The sequence below is a fragment of the Acinonyx jubatus genome, chromosome B4 (assembly GCF_027475565.1).
Source record: "Acinonyx jubatus isolate Ajub_Pintada_27869175 chromosome B4, VMU_Ajub_asm_v1.0, whole genome shotgun sequence".
Classification (NCBI taxonomy): Eukaryota; Metazoa; Chordata; class Mammalia; order Carnivora; family Felidae; genus Acinonyx; species Acinonyx jubatus.
The window spans coordinates 26,481,788-26,498,617 of NC_069387.1; positions in this window are offsets into that span (position 1 = coordinate 26,481,788).

Genomic DNA, 16,830 nt, shown 5'->3' on the forward strand with positions numbered 1-16,830 from the left:
ACAAAGGTATATTGAAACAACAACAGAAATTTATATTCCCTTGTGCAGTTTCCAAGAATAGATTTTCAGTTTCTCTTCACGACCAGCTTATCAGTAGCTTACCAGACATACTGAGCATACAGTTGGATATCAGGGTTTGGACAACTGCTGAGGTAGATACGTTCTTTTTTTTGGTAGGGGGGACCCAGCTCTACCTGATTCTTGGGATCCCTCCTCCCCCAACATCTGTCCCTATGTATCTCACCTCATTCTCTGTCATTCCTCAACACTTTCTGTCCAGTTTGCCATTTTTTTCTTGATGACTCCTGAACCCATAGACCATTTCCCCTTGGATGTCTTGGCTCTCGGTTTTCCCCCAAACCAGAAGATTGTACCACTTCCCTACAGCCTCTTCAAGCCCAACCAGCCTACAGGAAGCCTCTCTAGTCCTTCCGTCTCTTAACAGTCTTTTCTCTATGGTCCTTCCCACTGAACACGTGCAGGGTCATAGAAGGAATAGAAACAAGACCTTGTTATTTGGAATATTTTTATTTTCAAATCAGGTTCACAGCTAATATTTCAAATGCAGCTCACACTACCTTGGGGCACAGTGTAACATAATCTTCACTTTACAGTGAAGACACTGAATTATATAGAAAGGGTGACTGTCCCCTTGAGACCCACAGTGCCACAGTGGGAAATCCAGAGCAACTCTGCTGCTCTATAGGAATCTTCTGAACCCAGTGAAAGAATAGTAGCCTACTTTCTTCAGGGATAGGGAATGCCTGAGCCCCTCACCTGTGTTCATCGCCCACCTCTTTGTGTACCCCAATATAGCACAAACATTAGCCAGCCCCAGAAAGATCTAGAAGAAAAGACTAGGAAATGCTCACACCCAAAATTTAATCTAAGTCAATTTAAAGAAATAAAGGCTTCATTAGGAGACCAAGAAAGATTTCCTCTGTCCTCCCAAAATCGATGGCGAGCGGTCTAGACTTCTAAAAGTTGAGACAAGAAACACGTATTGCTTTTTCCAACAAAAAATTTACGATTTGAAATCTAAAACATGAAAATTATTTCTTCCAGTGGCCATTTCTTTTAAATGGCCAACTCCAAGCCCACTCCCCCAGAGTCAGGCTCTACATTTTCTCTGCGGTGCCACTAGACGGAAGAGTAAACATGGCCAAGGAAGCACTCCGGTCATGACCATCATCCAGGGCAGCCACTCCACGGAGCATCAAGCTGCTGGAAGTTTCTTAGACGCAATGGGCAGGGGATGACAATTCTCTCTGCTGGTTTGCATGGGAGCCTCTTCCCTGGGGGAGCTTAGGATCCAGGAGGAAACCTGACTGTAGCAGAATCCTCTGGATCACCACAGGGCCCCCTTAGGGACCTCAGGCAGCTACACAGCACTGTGATTCAGACAGGTGACTCTGTCTGTGCCTCCTTTTCCTTCCCTCTTATCCAGTTGGTTCACAGTGCAGAATGGGAGAGGGACGCTCAGAAACCGTCCTCCATCACAGACACAGCAAGCACATCTGTTTAATCTGATCCTTCTGGAACAGCACAAAGGGGGGAAACAGAAGGTCAGAAGCTAATACACAGTCTCACAGAAGAGGGGAAGGGAGAAGAAAGACAAAGATGATATTTTCTTACGTGAGCCTGCAATTCAAACAACATTTGCCACTGGGGGCTCCTTACTGGTGTTCAGGCCAAACCCCACACGGCAAGTGGAGCTAGGGGCGTTTCCCTGGCCTTGGTGTTGGTCGCGTTATCAGCTGGGCTCCGCTCATAACAAGAATACATATTCATTGTGGAACATACAGAAAATATTTTTCAAAACGATCAAAATATCCTCACCAGTCAACGATAACTACTATGAATACTTTTGGCTTTTCTTCCCCGTTTTTTTTTTCTTTCTATTTTTTACAGAGTTGGAAGCAGTTTTAATTTTGTAACCCAATCTTTTCACTCCACATACCACACGATTTCCCCCAATTAATGTTTTCTAAAATACAGCACCTATGAGCAACAGCACTCAGTTGCTGCTTCTGTACTCTTTCCTCTCTTGTTGTGTAGTTGGCTTAACCAGCAACATTTGCAGGCCTGGGACTCTAGACCTGAAGTTCTGGAAAGGGCTCTTTCTTTTCTCACTGCTTATGCTCCTTCCGGACTTCACCAAAAGCTCTCAGTACATGATTTTTTTTTTTTAATGTTTATTTATTTATTTTGAGAGAGAGAGAGAGAGAGGGAGGGAGGGAGAGAGGGAGGGAGGGAGGGAGGGAGGGGCAGAGAGACAGAGGGAGAGAGAAAGAATCCCAAGCAGGCTCTGCACTGCTAATGCAGAGCCCAACGCGGGGCTTGATCCCTTGAACCGTGGGATCATGACCCGAGCAGAAATCAGGAGTCAAACGCTCAGCTAGCTGAGCCATCCAGGAACCCCCGTGTACACGATTTTTATGGGACCTATCTCTCCATGGACTTCTTGGCTGCCTGGGGAGAACCTCACTTGAGGCTAGAAACGGGAGATTGAGCCACGCTTTCCAATCAGGACCCATCATCTGCCACTTGGTCCAACGTTGAGAGAAAAAAAAAAAATGAAAGTCCATACTGTCTTGACAAACCCAAAGCGTGTGATTACTATGCTGTTTCACTTCCTATAAAATGGGAAGAACATATTTGCCACACACAGTTGAGGCAAGGATTAGCAATTAGCAACAGCATCAGAAGCACATGGCACCAATCAGGCTTTTAAAAAGAATTGGTTACTATTATTCTACGTCTACATTTTTCTTTGTTCGGTATGTTTATTATTTAACAGGTGATTTTTTTTTTTTTTTTTTAGTTTTTAACGTTCATTTATTTTTGAGAGAGAGACAGACAGAGTGCAAGCAGGGGAGGGGCAGAGAGAGAGGGAGTCACAGTATCCGAAGCAGGCTCCAGGCTCTGAACTGTCAGCACAGAGCCTGATGCGGGGCTCGAACTCACGGACCGCGAGATCATGACCTGAGCCGAAGTCGGACGCTCAACCGACTGAGCCACCCAGGCGCCCCTAAACAGGTGATTTCTAACAGGTACTGCAGACACTTTAATAGGATGAATTACATTTTGTGGAAAATAATGACATTTCCAAAAAGGGAAGGGGGAGATCTTTCCTGAAAGAAGCTGCCAGTAAAACCTTGGCTAACTTTGTTTTACTAGGTCCCTGCAGCTGAGGTTTTCAAGCTACAGGGTAAAAAGTTAAAAGCTCTCTGGATTCCCCTGCCTGCTTGCTACCACACCCCCACTGGCAACATAATTCTTGGTGAGGAAGAAAAAATAAATCTATCGTAGCCTTGAAAAGCATTCATGCAAAATAAAGCCCAGATTCATAAGTAATCGGACTTCTGCATCACTTTTCAAAACAGTATCCCGTTACGAGCTAAAGCAAACAGAGTGGTTTCAGCCCTGAGAACTGACAGGCAGTGCAGAGGGCAGATTGGAAAAGATTAAATATTTGTGCAAAAACGCCACATCCCCCTTCACAAAGAGCCGCCTTAGTCTGGAATAAAAGGAAATGCAAACTCAGGGGAAGGGGATACAGGAACTGAGAAGAGAGTCTTATCTTTCCAGAGGAATGGTTGGTTTGGGAGGAGTTGGGCAAGGGGCGAGGGGCAGAAAGGAGGTGAGGGAGGAGGGGTGCCAGCTCTCAGGTCACTGCTCGCGCCCAAGGCTGCGCTTTTGACCCGGGCGGTGGAATCAGGCCACAGAGCCTCAGGGGGAGATGGGAACGGGATGGTGAGAGCTTTGGGACTGCCAGGCTGTGGTGGCAGAGAAGCAAGAAAGAGGCACGCTCAGAGAAACCCACAGTCTGAGCAGCACCGTGTTCATTTGTGAGGGTGGGAGGAGAAGAGGTGGCCAGGGCTGTGGCCAGTGAAGCGCACTGTGCAAATCGGTGGTCCAGAGGCCTGCCAGGGGAACAAAGGACAGACCAGAAGAGGCAGAGTTTAGACAATTGTTTAAAGACAGCAGTTTTCAACTCTGCTGACAACCGATCAAACCTGGATTCGGGTTCTTAGACGTTTTAGTGGCTGCCAGGAACTTCAAATTAAAAAAAGAAAAAAAAAAAAAAAAGAAAAACCCTCATACAATAGAACGTTCTGTGCAGGCAGTAGGGAGATTGCTGATAAGATGAAAATCTTTGAGGAATTGGGATTTTTCCGTGGACTTTGGAGCTCCTCGGGGCCCCACCACGAAGACTAAGATGGGGCCCTCCCAGGAAAAAAACGGAGCGCTTTGAACATAGCTCGAGTGACCCACGGCCAAGCAGGAGGAGAGCCCATGAGAATCATCGCCTGTGGTCCCATGTGCTGGCTTAGCAATCGTGCTAGCACAGTGCTTCTCAACCCTGGCTGAAGCATCTGGAAGCTTTTTGAAAAATGCCAGTACCCAGGTCTGGCTCACTTATGTTAAATTGGGCTTCCTGAAAGTGGAGCCCTGAAGAGGGTATTTTTTTTTTTAACTTCCCAATTAATCCGAATGTGCGGCCAGGGCCATGAACCCTAAGCAAAAGACTTAAAGGGGCCCTGCTGGCAGGCTTTCCTTGAGCTGTTGTACTCAGCCTCCCCACTGGGAGAATATCAAGTACCTGCACGCCCCCCCCCTCCCACATCCTCCAGCTACATCCCGGGTCCTCAAGAAGTCATTCCCCCTGGATGGTTTAGAGCTGATCTCAATATCTGAGGCGTTGAACCCAAACAGAGAGGGGGAAATACAAGACATAGAAATCATACAAGCGCCAACACCCTGTGCCAGACCCCATGCTGATCATGGTGCAGAGACACAATGGCGGGAGAGTCCGATGCTTTGAGTGTTCCGGGCAGGGAAAGGGTTGCAGAACCATCCACAGCCTGCAGCCTACCAACGCAGAGAAGGTTAAGGTACAACTTTCAAAAAAAATAAAATAAAATACGTAAATGTACACATACATACATATATATGCAAATATAAAATAAACACATGTCCAAGATTTTATTCAACTCATTAATTAATGAGAAAACCAGTAAGACGCTACGACCAGTTGAAAGAGATTTGAAGTGGGGCGCCTGGGTGGCGCAGTCGGTTAAGCGTCCGACTTCAGCCAGGTCACGATCTCTCGGTCCGGGAGTTCGAGCCCCGCGTCGGGCTCTGGGCTGGTGGCTCGGAGCCTGGAGCCTGCTTCCGATTCTGTGTCTCCCTCTCTCTCTGCCCCTCCCCCGTTCATGCTCTGTCTCTCTCTGTCCCAAAAATAAATGAACGTTGAAAAAAAAAAAAGAAAAAAGAAAGAGATTTGAAGAGCTAGGTATTTCTAGGCTATTTCCAAAAGGGATATTATGGTCAGATTGCTGGGTTAGATCCAAAATTAATATCTTAAAGGAAATACACTATATCCTTTGAGGGTTTTTTTTTTCCTGCCCGACAAATTAGTTGCATTTCTCCCAAAGAAAAATCTATAGCTTAATATGTAATTTCACCAAGTCTAGGAATTTTAAAAGGCAGGAAAACAGCGAGCTGGAAGAAGTGAAGTACCCCAGATAATCCTTAGGGGGGCTTTCGCCCCACAGGACATTGAAAGCCCATGCTGCCCACCTATCAGCCTCATTTCCAAGTGTCTGATCATTTTCTTGGAAGCAAGAGGAAGGTGGTGAGACTACAGGTCTGGAGAAGAAAGACCGAGGTAGTAGCTTCATAGGCACACCTGAGAGAGCCTGGCGTCTACATCGCGGCAAACCAAGGGCAAGCCCAAGACCACGCAGAAGCCAGCTCTTCTGTCTGCCCAGCACCGTGCTGGGCGTCGCCCACACACTGGCCCCTTCAACTTCCGGGAAGATGGAGTCAACCTTCCACAGCCGCGGAGAGCCTAAGGCTTTCAGGAGATTCCTGCGAATTCCTGCAAAGTTTACGCAAATCTCGCACGGGGCTCTGCTCCCACCGGCTGGTTCCTGTAGGGATCCTTCCGTTTCTCAGAGAAGATATGTCCCCTTCTTTAATTTGCACAAGACGAATAAAATAAAACCCAATCGTATACGACACTGATACGGGCTTTACTAGAAGGTTCAGTCCTTCCGGATGGAAAGATTTGGATCACAAAAGCAGTGAACTCAGAGGCCAACAGTTCCTGTTCCCCAAAAGATGCTTCCTCTCCTTCCTTTCTCTGGTCCTTCCTTCTCTATATTCTCTTTTATGACTAAAGAACTTTTTTTTTTTTACCTTGAAAAAACTGTAATCAACTTTTTAATAGAAAGTATCCGACATGCTTTACAAGGGCACTAAAATCATTCTTATGCACATTATGATATGCTCATGTTTCTGCCAGAAACTCCAGCTGAGGCCCCTGTTGGCCTTCGTTTTTTAAATCATCTCGACTGCCTAAGAACGCAAATACTCAGAGTCTTCTCTCCTCTTTAAGTTGTTGATGAAATAGTAGCTTTAAATGAAGTCTGATCTCTCCTCTAAGAAAAATGTTGGTGCTGGCTGATAAGAAGGTTGTATCTCCATACACTTTTATATAATACATATACATATATGTGTGTATATATATATATTTAATACATATGTAATTTATATTTATATATGTAATATGTAATATATATGTAAATATATATATATTTGTAAATATATATATTTTCATATATACATTAAACATTTAATGTATATATGCATAAAAACATAGATATTTCCAAACACTTTTATATAATACATATACATATATGTGTGTATATATTTAATATATATGTAATTTATATTTATATATGTAATATGTAATTTATACATATTTACATATATATATTTATATATACATTTAATTGTTTACATTATATTATATATAATATATTATTATATATATAATATACTATATAATTATATATTAAATATATAATACATTATATATTAAATGTTTAATGTATATATGTATATAAACATATAAATGTATGTATATGTAATGTATATAAACATTTAATGTATATATGTAAATATATATATATTTAAGGTGACCCTCAAAAAATTCAGGGAGTAAGGGTGGTGACCCCCATGCAGTCAAAAATCTGCATATAACTTTTTTTTTTTAAATTAGGCTCCATGTCTGGCACGGAGCCCAATGTGGGGCTTGAATTCAACACCCTGATTTCAAGACCTGAGCTGAAACAAAAAGTCAGACACTTAACCGACTGAGCCACCCAGGCACCCCTGCATCTAACTTTTGATTTCCCCCCAAACCTAACTACGAAGAGCCTACTGTTGACTGTAAGCCTTGCAAATAACATAAGCAGCTGATCCACACATATTTTGTATGTCATATGTATGCTATACTGTATTCTTCCAAAACAGTGAGCTAGAGGAGAGAAAATGTTGTTAAGAAAATCACAAGGAAGAGAAAATACATTTACAGTACTCTACTGTATTTATTGAAAAAAGTTCTGTGTGTAAGTGGAGCCACGCAGTTCAAACCCGTGGTTTCCAAGGGTCGACTGTAATTTATATATATGATAAAATCCCCTCTTCCCACCCACAGTGCTGTTCCTTGGGTGCCGGCTCCCACCCACCATAACTTAACCTGTTCCCATCCTGGCCATCAGTTTCTTGCTCTTCCCCGGCCAGGCCCCCACAGAGCAGACGAAGCACCCAGGCTGGGACGGGGCCAGTGGGGCACTCTCCTCAGTCACAAAATGCAAGGGCCACCGGGACACTCAGTTGCCAAGATCAACAATATTTTAAAGCCCATTTTTTTTGCAATATTTCCTTTCGATAAACTAAAGCACACACACACAAAAATTCCATGATGAACAAAACGTTGGATTTGTAAATAAACACGCGACCCATATCACCATTTTTTTCTTTCGCCTCAGGTTTTAATACAGCACTGGGAATGATTTTTACTTGAAAATTTTGGTGTTTTGTTCATTATGGATTTTTTTAAATTGACTTTGATATTTAAAAAAAATAGCCTTTTGGGTGTTATTTATTTCAATTACTGAGTGTTTACACCCTGATTTAATTTTTTGTGCTAAGGCCTCACCTTTGTCCTGGCCCTGGAAGTATTCTAATCAAGGCAGATAAGAGAACTAGGTGGAGATCTTTCTGAGAAATAAGTAAAGAGAGAGAGAAAAAACTGTGAGAAATACAGAGAAATGCAGGGGGGCAGTTAGGACTTGGAATGAAAACCCATCATCACATTAGCCAGGGAACAACCCATCTGTGGCGATCACTGTTCAGGATCAGAACGAGCTGAGAGAGACACATTGTCAGACCCCAGGCTCCTCATTTAGAAGCCAACTTTGGCTCATCAGACCCATGGTTCTCACTCCTGATGGCTCATAAAAGTTCTCTGTGGAGCGTTTTGAAAATACTGATTCCCGGGTTCCGCCCACAGACTAGAAAGTCTTGGCTCTGAGCTTGTGGCCCTGGAATGGGCATTGCCAAAGCCCCCAAGGTCATTGCCATGCTCCCAAGGCTGGGAATACTTGGCTTCTTCCAGCTCTGACATCTTGGGCTTTCTTGGTTCTGCTGCTGCTCGTGGGATCATTAATACGGTGACTTTTGTAAAGTCCTTAACCTTCTTTGGGTTACAGAAACTTTTGAGAGCCGGAAGAAAACAAAGAAAACCCTCCATGGAAAAATGCTCATTTGGCAGATACGTTATGCAGTCCCCCAAACCCTTCTCCTACCCTTGAGAAGCTACCGACTGCCCCCAATCTATCGTACGTAGTACTGTGAGTAGCGTAGTGAAAAATACGGAGATTGTATGTGACCCTGCGCTAAGGGCCCATAAGTGGTTTACATGGGTCCATTTCTTTTTGGAAGGCTGGCTAAGATATGGGCCTGACCAAGATGATGTGACATTCTCACTCCCTCACCTTTCCATCCAGCAGCCTTCAGAACTCACGCTTCGATGCCTTAGGTCAGCTGTCCAGCCCTGATTGCCATGTGACTCGCCTGACAGCTTGTAGACATGCTCGTGTCGGGGCCCCATCCCCCAGAGACCCTCAGTTACCTCATCTGCAGCGGGGATCGGCATGTGGCAAAGCCACCCCATCCCTTGCTGGGTGGCCAGGGTGGGGACGCTGCCAGAGGAGACACAGCCACTGCGGGGGGGCAGCGGGCCCCTGTGTTCTAGGTATGCTGACCCGAGGGCACGTACTGAGCTAATCGCTCCCAGCTGCAGTGTAAGTGAAATTGAGTGCTTTTTATAAGCTGCTTAAATTTAATAATCCAAAATATAGAGTGCCTTTAGCATCATATAACAGGAAGAGGGCCAGTCATGGAATGAGAAATCTGGGGTTTGATCCTGGTTGTGCGGAGGCTCTCGTGCACAGGGTAGCACAAAAAGCACAGGGTAGCAGGCTGGGCAGCCCTCGGTTCACACCCAGCTCTGCAGGGGGGCAAGGAACCTAGCCCCTCCTCACCTCTGTTTGCCCTCCAGCCAGCGTCACAGTGTTGTTACTTCATAGGGTGTGATGAGCACTGAAGTAGGGAAAATTCTAGCACGTGGCAAGTGCTCAATGAGCTTTGCTGTTATTATTACAATTCAGCCCAGCAAAACCCCCAGAGCCATTGGTGAAGACAGAGGCAGAAATGCAAAGGTAGCCTTCAGGGAACCATAAAGCATTATAAGCTGGGGTGACTGTCACTAACTTCCCTGTTTGCATTAGGCTGAAGCCTGGACACGAGGTGGGCCGATTCCACAGCTCCTGGGAACAGGACGGGAACCCCACCCTTCCATACTTTGAGGGTCTTCGAGACCAAAATGTGAGCGAGCACTGGAAGCCCCATCTTAGATGGGGGGCCACAGTCAGGTTGGCCAAGCAGTCCTGTAATGGTTCATAGGTACTTTCTCCCATGAGGCCAAATGAAAACCAGGTTCTTAGGCCGGGGGCCCACCCAAATCCCAGAGTAACAACAGTGATTGAATTGAATTTGTCAAATTAGGAGGAAATAAAAAAAACAACAACAACAGGTGAACACTACCTCCTTCTGGATTTTTTTTTTAAATTTCTTTTAGAGAGAGAGAGAGAGAGAGAATCCCAAGCAGGCTTCACGACCAACATGGATCCCATGATCTTGGGATCAAGCCCTGAGCTGAAATCAAGAGTCAGATGCCTTCTGGATATTTTAAATACTCCCACAGCAGTTTCTGGAAGAGCTTGGAACATTCAGAAATGGTTAGAAGGTGTAGCTCAGAACCCGCAGTTTTCAAAACTTCCTGTCTTGAAGTTTTGTCAAATGCACCCTGAAAAAGCTACTCAGCTCCCTGACTTCCCAGACACTGGTGAATAGGAAGCTCGGGGCATGTAGGTCTCTGATTAGTTGTAAATGAATCCATCGATTAGGTTTGAAATTACTCTCCTCCACTTAAGGAGGTCTTGCGGTCTTTCATGGCATAGCAGTATGAATTGGCCCCACAAACTCAGCCATCCAAGTAGTATGAAGAAAATGAAAGAGGAAGAGAGAAACACATTCTCAAAAACATCCAGCCACACTGAACATAAAGTGGAGCAGGGGAACGATGGTTTGCCCGCTGAGCCATCAGGGTTCCTTACGCAGCAGACTCATGGGGGCATCGCAGTGTTCATAATGATCAGATCATGATTAAGAAGAAGAATAATCAATAAATGTTCCTATATGTTGGGAACATAGCTAAGGACTTTTCATACGTCTTGGCTAACTGAGTCCCCTTAATAATCCCATGAAACCAATATTATTTTCATTTTACAAGGAAGCAAATTAAAGCTGAGAGAGTCTAATCAAGTTGCCCAAGGTCAGACAAGTTTAGTTAATTAATTCAAGTAATTCCAGTCGAAGGTCTTTCTGATACTAAACCTCTGCTCTTCACCACTGCACGATACTACCTGAAATCACACCCCGAAACACGTCACCCAGAATGATAGTTTCCAGTTCCCGAGAAAAGGTTAACAAATTCCTAAGAGGAAGAAGACAGAGTCCAATTTTTCTCTGAGACCTCCACCTTCCTGATTCAGAAAGTAAGTAACTGAGATAACCAAAGGGCAGGCCACAGGAAGAAGGGACCAATTGAAAAATCTGAATCGATCAAGAGACAAATTGTACAAAACACCTTCAAATTCACAAACTTTTCAGAAAGTTTAGAATCTTAAAATCTCTGTGCAAGAACAAAACAATAAATGTGTTAGCAGATTCTCCCTCTGAATGGAGGGCATGATTTTCTCAACCATATTCCTGACTTCCCCACCTTATGACCTGGGAATTCAACCCTGCATAGCCATGGAATAATATACTTCAGGTACCCAGTGGGCTTCTTGTTAACTTCTGTCTTGCTGACCACCCATGCTGTCTTTTAAACTACTGGAAAAGCCTAAAACTGGGATGTGAAAAGGCAAAAGAGAGGAGGAAGAGGGAAGAGACAGTTCTGACTCAGCCATTGTATCAGAACACGAAAAAAAAAAAAGATATGAAGGAGGGTCAGGAGCAAACCTGCCTAGAGTGAGACAGAAGCTTCTAAAAGTTCTGCAAAGAGGGCATCAATAGCATTTGTGCGTTTTGCAGAAAAAGCCTGAACTTGGGATCTCCTGCTTCCTGAGAACAGAGCTATTCCCTACCCAGGACTCAGTGACCCCTAGTGCCAAAAGCCGATTCGAACGTGAGTTACATCCTGCATTTGACCATCCAGTCCACATTTTCTCGTGAGTTAATAACTTGACCCCGCTGAGGGGTCTTGCTCTGTGTACTGAAACTGTCTGTTAACTCTCCTATGGACTGCTGGGTTCAGTATTTAATTTCCAGCAGGAATTTCAGAAGGTCAAAGTCCCCATCTGTGAAGAAAGCCATGCGAGTAATGAAACAAGGCGGGCAAGTTCACCCTGGAGGAGATGGAAGTCTTTAAGTGTGTTTGACAAAAGACCTTTAGACTGTAGACATTGGGGGCCTGGGGTGGAGTGAACAGGGAAGAAAATTAGCTCAGGGAGAGAGATTCTTAAATCAGTGGGAAAAAGCAAAACATATGATATGCAATGTTGCAAGCTACTGGGACATTTGGTTTCTATTAACTGTACAAGCAATGGTTTGGGTTGTTATTGTTGATGTCGTGTGTGTGTGTGTGTGTGTGTACATTAGGTTAAATGGGCACCCAGAGCAAAGGCGGTAATAAAAACGTAGCAGAGGAAGTATGGGAAAGAATTAAAATTAGAACTTATCAGTGTGGGGGAAAAAATAAATTCAAGTATTTGCAGGTGCAGGGCTCTCCGAAGCCTGTGGTTTCCCACACTTACAGAGAGAGCCCCACAAGGTGTCAGCTTTCTCATTTCAAAGTCAAAAGCATCTTAAACCAAGCAGGAGCCTCACAGCTAATGGTTCCTCTCTGATTTACACATCAATATTCCTCTAGCTGTTGGTTTAAGGCAGTCATCCCTGGTAGCACCTGGCAGACAAAGGGCTCTTCCTGTTCGTCTCTGCCATGGGGTCAGCCCTCCATGGGCACAGCTGCGACAAGACACTCCATGCTCAGTCTGGGGGGATAGGAAATGTCCTGCACTTTCTCGGGCTTCGCTTTTATGCCTTCAGTCCCAATTCCGTCACGTAAGTTGTTCTTCTTCAGGTTAGTAATAGATTCTGTAGGTTACTGGGCACGAATACACTCGGGCCTGTCCTTACAGAAAGGCACCCGGGGGAGGGAGGTATTCACCCACTGGCATGTTCCCCATCAGTATTTCCGTAGTTGGAGTTCTGAAGGTTTAAGCTACATGAGCGTCTAAGACTCCAAAGACAATGAGAGCCTCCTGCGCCAACCACTAAATCACTATTTGGCGGATTTGTAAAATAGTAACAGCTATCTTTTATCAAGAATTCCAATGTCAGGCATTTTTCATACGCTCTCTAATTCTCAGACACCTCCCCCTACACATAAGGAAAGCCAAGACTGTAGACCCTAGGGGGCTGGGAAGGTCTCACAGACTGTAAGGGGCAGAACCAGAACTTGAACGCATGTACCCACTTGACTCCGAGACTATGTCCATCCCTCTTCAGACGAGGCTGTCCCACACCTGGGCCGCAGGGATGGGACAAGGTGCCCACTTCTCTTCTCAGCCCCGGGCCCTCCCACAGGCTTCCTTTTCTCCAAGACATCTGATGTGATGTCAAGAGGGAGCCTCCTGAATATTTTTTTTTAAGTTGCTTAGTGGATGTGGAACCCGTTAAGTCAACCTTGGCGAGGTGGCTTGTTTGTTTGATTTTTAACACCAGTATGGAATGACAGTTTGGAACATGGGTTATCATAATATTTCTCAAGGAAGCAGTGCCTAAAACTTTGGGAAGCACCATTCCACCGGTATCCTTTCCAAATACGAAGATTGATGCCAGGAGCAGAGGAAATGGCTGGGAATGGCTTCCAACATTCCTGAGTTAGCTGCCTTGCTGGTGATCGGTTGCTTACCCCGGGGCTAGGCTCTTCGGGAGCTCATCACCACCTTCTACCTGCTACAGCAAACACAGCAAACACGACTCACATTTTCATCTCCCCACCTCTAACATTTGGAAAGCCCCTTGGCTCTCACTTCTTCTGAAGCAACCCTGCCTAACTCTGTAATCACCACTTGAAAGAAATTTAATGTTATACTCTATGCATTCACATCTCTTTGAAATAGATTGTAAGGGCACTCTGCTTTATAAATTCTCCCCAAGTCTAAAAGATCACTCTAAGAGGCCCCTGAGAATAGAGCATTTACACAATTCCTACCCGAAAAGACATTGGGTCTCCTCTTGGGTCAAGAGTCAAGGAGCACATATTTGGTCCTCAGTAATATGGATTACATCTCTTATGTTGTGCTTCTCACAGTACCTGGTATGGAATAAGTACTTAATATGGTTTGGTGATCATGAATTGGAGGTGTGTGTGTGAGTGTGTGTGTGCACTCATGTGCGAAAAAGGAGTTCAGCAGTGATAGCAGGCAATTAGATAGCAGGTAAAAAATTAGATCATTTCTATAATCAATGTTGCTTACTGTTTATTACCAAGGGGAAACACAGTTACAATAGAGAATGCTTTGTGATTATAGGGGAGAATAAATCTATGTATCTTAGATTTTTCCCTTCCTTCCTTCCTTCCTTCCTTCCTTCCTTCCTTCTTTCCTTCCTTCCTTCCCTCCTTCCTTCCTCTTTCTTTCTTTCTTTCTTTCTTTCTTTCTTTCTTTCTTTCCCAATATAACGTTTAGACACACTCACATTTTTGCCTTCAGATGCAATTATCAGCAAACAGCTGTTCAAAGACTTTGTTGACAACTTTTCTAAAGTCAATGTCTTTCAAAAGATCCACTTCTATTCAGTCCTTTCATTGGCTGGTTGGAGTCAAGGGAACACGGAGTGTACATGTGGATCCATGTCTCCCTGTATTTTCCCATCTCATTCCTCTTTCTCCCTCTTCCTTTCGTACCCATTATTATACCATCCAGGGTTTGTCAGTTAGCAGGCGCTAAAATATCATGTACCCATAAGTTCGTATAAAATAATCCACCTGGACAGAAAGAAAGACCTCCATCTTCTTCCTTGTTAACAACATGGGCTATCAGAATGAACACAGAACTTTAAAACCATAGACTTTAGATTCCAGTCCTGGATTCGTTCACTTACTAGTTAAGTGACGGAAATGTATTTCGCCTCTACAAGTGACTTATGTGTAAAGTAAGATGATAATACCTGCCTCACAGTGTTATTCTTAAGAGTCAATGAAACAAATATAGGTAGACTATCTGACACATAACACCTGACATGCAACAAATACTCATTATATATTGTGTTCTCTTCTGATGTTCTCTTTGGCAGAAAAGATAACATACCAAAGTCTCAGCCTGCCCTTTTAGTAAAGCCTAGGATCCAGATAAGGAGAAAGTACAAGGCTTGTATACAATGCTGGATCCAATCCAATTTTTCTTTCAGTTATCGTATTTCCCAGCTATATTATCCAAATGGGTGATCCTAATTTTATGGAGAATTAAGATTTTTTTGAAAGAAGAGGACATTCCCAGGGCATTGAAGGCTGATCTCTCGATAAACATTGGCAACATATCATCCACATGTATTATTTGTTCTTGTTTTAAAATTTTTTTAAATAGCAGTGAACATTGCCATTCATTGATGAGTTATGGAGATTTTCTTTGGTGTTCGATCCTTCTTGCTACTGAGGATTTATCAGTAAAGAACAGGAAAAGGGAACTTTCCCTTCCCTCTCCCATCTAGCGTGGCTAAGCCTTTGGGTTTGGAGTTCTGGGCTCAATTTCCCCACCTCAGCCTTTTGAGATGTCACCTTGAGGTGGACAAGCTAGATCATCCCAGAGAAAGAGAGGTATGGCCCACTCTAGGGCCAGACTGAGAGAGAGCCAAAGAAGTTGGTTTTAACACATGGCAGAGACACAGTATTACTCCGATAGGGGAAGGAAACCAAACAGGGTCCGGCTCGGTGTGGTGAAAATGGATGCCTCCATCAGAGCTTCCAGCTTGGAAACAGAGCTAAGGATCTCAGGTACAACTGTTAGAAAGCTAGATGATCTTACCTGATTTTCACAGAGTATGTAAGATTGGGAGTTCCCATCTGCTTCCAAATGATGGAAGAAGACTCACAAAACCTACTGAGATTGGAAGGCTTGCCAGTCCAGTGGTTGGAAAGAGAGAAGAATGATTTAATTTAAGACAAAAAGAAATGCGCATCTCTTGCACTATGGGCTGCAGAGCAATTCATCCCCCTACTCTTTTTTTTAATTTTTCTATTTTATAGAGAAAAAGCACATACAAGCCGGGGAGAGGGTCAGAGGGTCAGAGAGGGAGAATGCCAAGCAGGCCCCACACTCAGCACAGAGCCTGATGTGGAGCTCAACCCCATGACCCTGGGATCATGACCTGAACTGAAATCAAAAGTCAGATGCTCAACTGACTGAGCCACCCAGGCACCCCACCCCCCACTCTATTTTTGTTCCAACCACATATAGTTGTCCCTTTGGCTCCTAATGATACCCTTCCTGCCCTTGTAACAAAAACAATACTTTTGAAGATGAAAAGGAGAATAAGAGGTTTCTCTTCTGTAATCTCCCAGATGAACCTAGCAAACAGCTTCAGAGGGTGATCAGTGACCCATCTGAGACTCCACAGTGGTCGGTGATGGGTCCAGGATGTGAACAAAAGTAGCTGAAGTTCACCTTTGGGAGGAAGGTCAGGGATGAAAGATGCATAGACATTGGAAAGAATTCCACCTTCTCCTTTGTTGTTGTCATTGAAACATTCCAGTTAAAACAAACAGGAGCAGAGTCGTACCAAGACAGAAGGACAGCAACTGCCTATTATACCTCCCCCTTCACCATCCGGGAGTTTGCTGATCACAGAATCAGGCCATCCTTTACATTCCTTCAACTCTAGAATCCTAAATATTGAGTACTGACAAGGTACTAAGCCAGGCACTATCATAAAAGGAAAAGACTTTACAGTTCTAGAATCATGTGTTTGATCCTGTCTCTGCCCAAATCACTGGCTCCCCTTAATGCCCAGAAAACTGGTGGAACTTCAAGAACTTGTCATGTTGTTAATAATATATTGCACAAAATAATTGCTAATAACTAGGGTGAAGGAAGAGAGGCCCTGGGGGCTCAGTCTGCATGACCCTCAAAGTATCTCCTCAAACTTTGTGCACAACTAATAATTCTATTATGCAATAACTTCCACATTGGTTTTCTTCCTCTAAGTCTTAAGAAAGAAACCATTGGAGAGTCAGGGCAGATGTTAAGGTTTAACCAACAAAGAAACTGAGTCTTGAAAAGCATAAGTTATTTGAACAAAGTTCTCAGTTGACCTGAACCAAAATCCTTCCTTTTCCTACCCCTC